Source organism: Dipodomys ordii, unplaced genomic scaffold, assembly GCF_000151885.1.
Source record: "Dipodomys ordii isolate 6190 unplaced genomic scaffold, Dord_2.0 Scaffold4, whole genome shotgun sequence".
NCBI lineage: Eukaryota > Metazoa > Chordata > Mammalia > Rodentia > Heteromyidae > Dipodomys > Dipodomys ordii.
Genome location: NW_012267220.1, coordinates 28348342 through 28355488, shown reverse-complemented (window position 1 = coordinate 28355488; position 7147 = coordinate 28348342).

Here is a 7147-nt window from a genome sequence, read left to right as displayed (position 1 = left end):
GCTTAAATCGTATAGCTCTAGACTTGAGCAAAATAAGCTCAGGGACAGTACTCAGGTCCTAAGGTCAAGCCTCAGGACTGGCATGAGAAAAGAAAGGAAGAGAGAAAGAAAGGAAGGAAGGAAGGAAGGAAGGAAGGAAGGAAGGAAGGAAGGAAGGAAGGAAGGAAGGAAGGAAAGAAGGAAGGAAGGACCTGAACTAGGTTTAGATGTGAACATTACAATTCAGATCTAGCCCAAACAGACAAATCTTACCTCCATTCAGACTCTTACCTCCATTCAACCACCAAAAAGCTTGAAGCAGACCTGTGGCTCAAGTGGTAGAGCCTTGAGTTCAAGTGCTAATAACAGGGCTCATGTGTACACACACAGATGACCTCGTACTCTTTTCCTCCACTTATTAAAAGTTTTAGAAATTTGATGTAAACGTGATTTAACCATAGGGCAATCAATATTTATTTATGATTTACTTTATTCTGGACATGCATCTATTAGTTCACAAAGCATTTGCATGGCCAAGTACACTGTCAGGTCCTAGATTATGCAAAGACAATTAAGACATGTCATCCTCAAGGAGCTACAGACTGACGTGAACACAGAGATTACAAATAAGTGTGCTTGCTGACATTTAGTGTAGAAATCTGTACAGGTTGCCAAGGTAGCTCAGAGCAAGTGAAGGGGAAGTCAAGAAGTATTTCTTGGAAGAAGTAACTATGAACTGAGTTCCAATGAAGTGGGCGGGGAACAGAGAGAGTATTCCAGGCAGAAAATAGAAAGAGCTTATAGCTAGAGAAAACATTGTGCATGCCAGCACTGTGGTACAATATCAATAGAGTTTGTTTACAGGGAGCTCTAGGCCTGGGTTTATGTAACTGCTGGGATGCAGAAAAATCAGTGGTGTTTAGGGCTTGTTTTGCATTTAAGAAAGACCATTTTATGCAGATGGGCTGAAGGCAGCCATACCGAAAGGTGAGCATGGGTTAAGGATTGAATTTGCTGACATCCCCATGTGCATACCAATTTAGGACCTTTCCACTGTAGCTTTCTATAAAAGGGTGCTATGAGGTAGTATCTACAGGGTAGAGAGATCTAGGATCCATCTGAGCTCTGCCTTGGGGCTCTGAGCAACTTCCCTAGCCACCTAAGGCTCAATTAGATAATCAGCCCTATTGATATAAGAAAGCTCCTGGCATACTGGTACATGATTAAAAAGTCCAATATTGTCATTATTGTTAGATAATCATGTTATCACAGTTTAAAATTTTGGTGAGCCTAAAGTAAAGGAAAAGAGAACAGAGAAAAGGGAAGACATTAGGTGATATGACAAAACTAACAGGACTTAAGAAACAAAGAACTCCCACTCATCTGGTTGAACCACTACTAAATATCCCCATGCTGCTGATCACATATATGGTATATAACATGTGAGCACCGTTATATATTACAGACTGTGATAGACAATTTGCTCCAGGAAAGTTAGAATGAACTTGTGACTTTAAATGAGCATCATTATTCCACAATAATGTGAATTTCCAGAAATTATGTAATCACTTAATCACAATCAAAAAAAAAAAAAGAACCTTGGGGAAAGGAGGGAGGGAGGGGATGGTAGAGGGAAAACAATGGAGGGGGTAACAATGTTCAAGAGGAAGTGTACTCATTACTTCACTCATGTAACTGTAACCCTCTGTATAGTATCTTTACAATAAAAAAAAGGGAAGACAGTCATCATGGTTGGTAGAAACAGGGAGCCAGTGCTGGTGGCTCACACCTGCCATCCTAGCTAGGCAGGAGGCTGAGATCTGAGGATCAGATTTCAAAGCCAGGTCAGGCAGGAAAGTCCTTGAGACTCTTATTTTCAATTAATTGGCAAAAAGCTGGAGATGGAGTAATGCATGCTCAAGTAGTTGAGCACCTGCCTTGAGCAAAGTAAGTTAAAGGACAGTGCCCAGGGCATGAGTTCAAGCCCTTATACTGGCACAAAAAGGAGAAGAGAGGAGAAGATGAGGGAGGTGGGGAGAGGAGAGGAGGAGAGGACAGGAGAGGAGAGGAGAACACCATCATGCTTAGCTTTGGCAATTGAGGTTCAAGAGGAATAGGGATGAACAGGTTGCCAAATAGATTGACATCATTCACTCCTCAATTCTCACTTGGTAATAAAACTGTAACATTATCTAGGATGAAAATATATGCCAGCTCCTATATCCCAATCTCCCACTCAGTCCTAGCCAGCCTCCAAGTCCTCCTTCTGCTACTTGGAACCCCACAGAATAGCAGGATCTCTGGCATCTATCTTAGAGCATGAGGTGATTCCCAAGAGCAGTCACCATGTTCTAATGTTGGAGCACAAGAATAGAAGAAGTTTGGGTATTTAAAAGCTAAGAAGCCCACAGAAATGGTGGACAAAGAGTGAACAAATGCAGCAGTGCTACCCACCAGACACTATGATGAAAATGAACTATACAACTTGTCGGTGGAGATGGGAGGGAAAAACAAAGAGAGCAAGGGAAGGAACACCGTTGTCCAAAAAGAAATGTATTCATTACTCAGTTTATGTAACTGTAACCCCTCTGTACATCACCTTTATCATAACAATTTAAAAAATTAAAACTAAGAAGTCATCATACCAGGCTTGGTTCTTCGCTCTGAATTTCTTTTATGTAAAACATTAGCATCTACTTAACCTTCTGTTTTTAACTCAACATCTGTTTCAACCCATGGTCCTTCAATATTTTCTGCTATTCAATCCTCATCTATTACAGGGTAGATAGTGGTATGGGGGAAAAAATGAATTCATCCAGAGACAGTAGTACACACCCTTGGTCCTAGATACTCCTGGTTGTTTCAGCAAGAGGAGAATGACTTGAGTCCAGGAACTCAAGGTTAGCCTGGGTGACATCATGAGACTCTGCCTGAATCAATCAATCAATTGATAAATCAATGAGTGACTTTGGTTTGAAAGAAGTTTGTCTTAAAGTATCTAGGATACGCACCCCCCTCTTTGTCCTCCAGCTAAATAAGCTGGAGGCAGTGATGGTGCTAGGGAGCCATGGCTATATGCACATCCAATACCACAGGACCCAAATTCCACCCCTGGATACAAATATGGAGTAAGAGGTCCAGGCTTTTGACAAAAACCAGAGGAACATAAACCAATTGCAATCAATGCATGTTTTTCTCTCATCTGTGGAAGCTAGATCTAATTTATAAATATATATTCACATATGCACACACAGAGATATAGACACATGGACACAAAAAGGTATTAACCAAAGTCTAGCATATGCAGGAGAGAATTCGATGGTGTAGTTCCTTAGAAAAACTAACACACAGTCCAATAAGGAATACCAAGAAGTTGGTACTTGAGATGAGGGGGGATTGTCAAGGGTGAGGAAATAGATGGAAGAAGGAAGAGGGGATGGGAATGAAACCATAATATTCAATGTGTATCTCCTATGAAGCTGGAAACGTTTGGGGTTGAGAGGGGATTAATTGTATTTACAAACTGGTTTGTTGAAGGGTAACTGCTTTGTACAACTACTTAAAGATCATTCTTTAAAATTTAATAAAAAATGAACTCCAGGAAATGAAAATAAGAGGGTTTTTTTCTTTTTTTGCAGTTTTTGTTTTCTTCCCTTTTCATTCTGCTTGTTTGTTTATACATCTTTGGGAGTGTAAGGAGAGGTGCAGAAATGGAGGGACAAAAGGTAAACAAATACAGCAATGGCACTTGCTCAACACTGTGTTGAAAGTGAACTGCACAACTTATAGGTGGGAATGGGAGGGGAAAACTGGGAGAAAGCAAGGTTAGGGGTGACATTGCCCCCCAAAAATGACTTATATAACCATAACCCCTCTGTACATCACCTTTATAATAACAATTTAAATATTTTTAAATAATAAAAAATTACAAACCAAGCACTGATGGCTCATATCTGTAATCCTACCTACTCAAAAGGATGAAATCTGAAGATCATGAATCAGAATCCGTGTAAGCAGAAAAGTCCATGAGATTCCTATTTGCAATTAACCACCAAAAAGTCAGAAGTTGACCTGTAGTTCAAGTGGCATAGAGCCAGCCTTGAGCAAAAGTGCTAAGAAACTATACCTAGGCCCTGAATTTGAGTCTTAGTACCAGCACATAATAATAATAACAACAATAACAATATAAACCAATTGCAGTGGAGACTCTGACTATATACAGAACAACAGAAATGACTAAAAGCAGGAGGGGAAAGAACTTCCTCAGCTCTGTCACTGTTAGTCACCAGAGTATGAACATTTACTTAATTTCTGTAAGCCCAGAGATTACAAAGTATCCAAGGTGTGAAGGCCCCTCCCATAGTAAATATAACATAAAAACTCCTAGCATATAATTGAATACAACAAATATAAGCTATTATATTGCAGTGATAAATGCAACCTCTATCATTGGCATCTTACCTGTGTTTCCTTGCTCAATTCTGCTAGTCTAGGCTGGGCTCCACTGGTCTTTTCATTTCACAAACCAGTCAATGGAGGTACTCAGACTGAGGCATCAAATGCTCAAGCAGAGATCAAGAGGGCAATAAGATGATCACCATTAAAGCAATGGTATTGAAGTTTCCATTGGGCCAATATACCACACACCTCCAGCCATCTCAAGTCAAACCCAGAGCTAGTGAACAAAGCATTTAATCAAAAATGCATTCTAGCCTGGCTCTTTCACTTTATGAATCTGATAGAAGTGCTGAAGGATCCTGCTTAGGCTTATGACTTCTTCATTCTCTGTCTACCTGGTAAAAATATGTTCTTTGAATAAAAGATCACAAGATTATATGATATATGATAATGAATGAATAGTCTCAAATGGACTATACTGTGCCATTCAGGATAGAAATTTAAGTAAAAGCAAAAATTAGGGAACACTCTAAAGAAGACCTGGCCATGACCAGTGTTTTTCAGACTCTGAAATGCCCATATGTCCATTGTAATCTCCATATGTTTGTTATCTCTATTTATTCAAAATGGTCAGTTTTCACATGTCAGGATATTGTGATAAACAGGGCTGCTTCAAGACCAGAAGTATACTGACTCTCAGAAGTTCAAGATCAAGCAACCAGTCAATGAGTTCCATTTATTCAGAGGCCTCTGAGGGAAGGAGCAACTCTAGGCATCACTTCTTGCCTTGGGGATGTTTCCTCTGTGTGTTCAAATAGCATACTGCTTTACCTGTGTCCTAATTTTCACTACATATAAGAACTCCAGTTATATCATATGAGAGCCTATCCTATCCCTATAGAACTGTGTCTCAACTAATTACTTCTTCAATGACTCTTTTTCCAAACAAGGTCATATCCTTAGATATCAAGAGTGAGAACTTGAACCTATGTATTGAGAAAAGGGGGAGATGAAATGGTGTTAGTCAGATTTCTGTCACTATAACAACTACTGAGAAAGTTGTATTAGTCAACTTCCATTGCTGTGAAAAATATCTGACTTAACCCAGTGTGGTGATTCATGCTTGTTATCCCAGCACTGAGGAAAGCCTGGGTTACATAATGACTTCCAGGCAGGTCTACATAGACTTTTAGCTAGCTAGAGACAGACAGACAGACAGAGACAGAAAGAGACAGAGAGAGTCAGAGAGAGAGAGACATAGAGAGACAGAGACAGAGCCGCTGGGCATCAGTATCTCACACCTATAATCCTAGCTACTCAGGAGGCTGAGATCTGGGGATAGTGGTTCAAAGGCAGCCCAGGCAGGAAAGTCTGTGAGACTCTTATCTCCAATAAACCGCTCAGAAAACTGGAAGTGGAGCTGTGGCTCAAGTGGTAGAGTTAGCCTTGAGCTGAAGAGCTGAGGAACAACACCAGGCCCAGAGTTCAAGCCCCAAGACCGACCAAAAAAAAAAAAAGAGGGGGGAGGGAGATAGACAGACAGACAGACAGACAGACAGATAGACAGACAGACAGATAGATAGATAGACAGACAGACAGACAGATAGACAGACAGACAGACAGACAGACAGACAGATGCCTGAGGTAAACTAAAGGAGGAAAGATTTATTTGGGCTCACAGTTTCAGGAGTTTCAGTCCATGCTTGCCTAACTCTCTTGCTTCAGACCTAACTTGAGGCATGTTGGTGGGATTATATGATGGAAGAGGCTATTCACCTCATGGTGGACAGGAAGCAAAAAAGAAGAGGCTGGAATCAAAATATATCCTTCTAGAACATGCTTCCAAATACCTCCTTCCTCCAACTTCACATCTTAGGCTTCATATTTTATAATATACTATCTGCCAAGAATGCCATCAAATTATAAACTCTGCTGTTCTGTTGAGGACCAAACCTTCATTCTATGATCATTTAGGGGGACAGTCTAGATCCAAACTGTAATCATAATCAAATTGTGAAAAGCAAATGTTTATTATATTGGGGATTTTTTTTGTTTTGTTTTGTTTTTTGTCAGTCATGGGACGTGATCTCAGAGCCTGGGTGATGTCTCTGGGCTTGTTTGCTCAATGTTACCACTTTAAGCCACAGCTTTCTGGTTGGTAATTGGAGATACAAGTCTCACAGACTTTCATGCCCAGGCTGACTTTGAACTGCCATCCTCAGAGCTCAGCCTTCTAAGCAGCTATAATTACAGGTGTGAACCACAGGCACCCAACACAAATGTTTATTTTGGCTCATGATTTTAGAGATTTCAGTCCATAATTAGTTGGTCTCATTGCTTTGGGGCCTATGGAGAGGCAGAATGTCAAAGTGGAAAATGTGTGGTCCATACACGGAAAAAAAAGAGAGAATAGCAGAGGATGGAAGATGGAGCAGGGTACTCCTATCCTCTTTTTTTTCAGGGTTGGGAGGGAGCGGAGTGGTGGGATTTTGTTTGTTTGTTTTTCTTTTGTCAGTTATGGGACTTGAACTCAGAGCCTGAGTACTATCCCTGAGCTCTTTTTGCTCAAGGCTAGTGATCTACTACTTTGAGCCACAGCGCCACCTCCGGGTTTCTGGTGGTTAACTGGAGATGAGAATATCATGAAATTTCCAGCAGGAGCTGGCTTTTTTTTTTTTTAAATAAGTTTTTTATTGTGAGAATACTGTACAGAGGAGGGGTTACAGTTACATGAGCAAGGTAATGAGTACATTTCTTATCAAGCATTGTT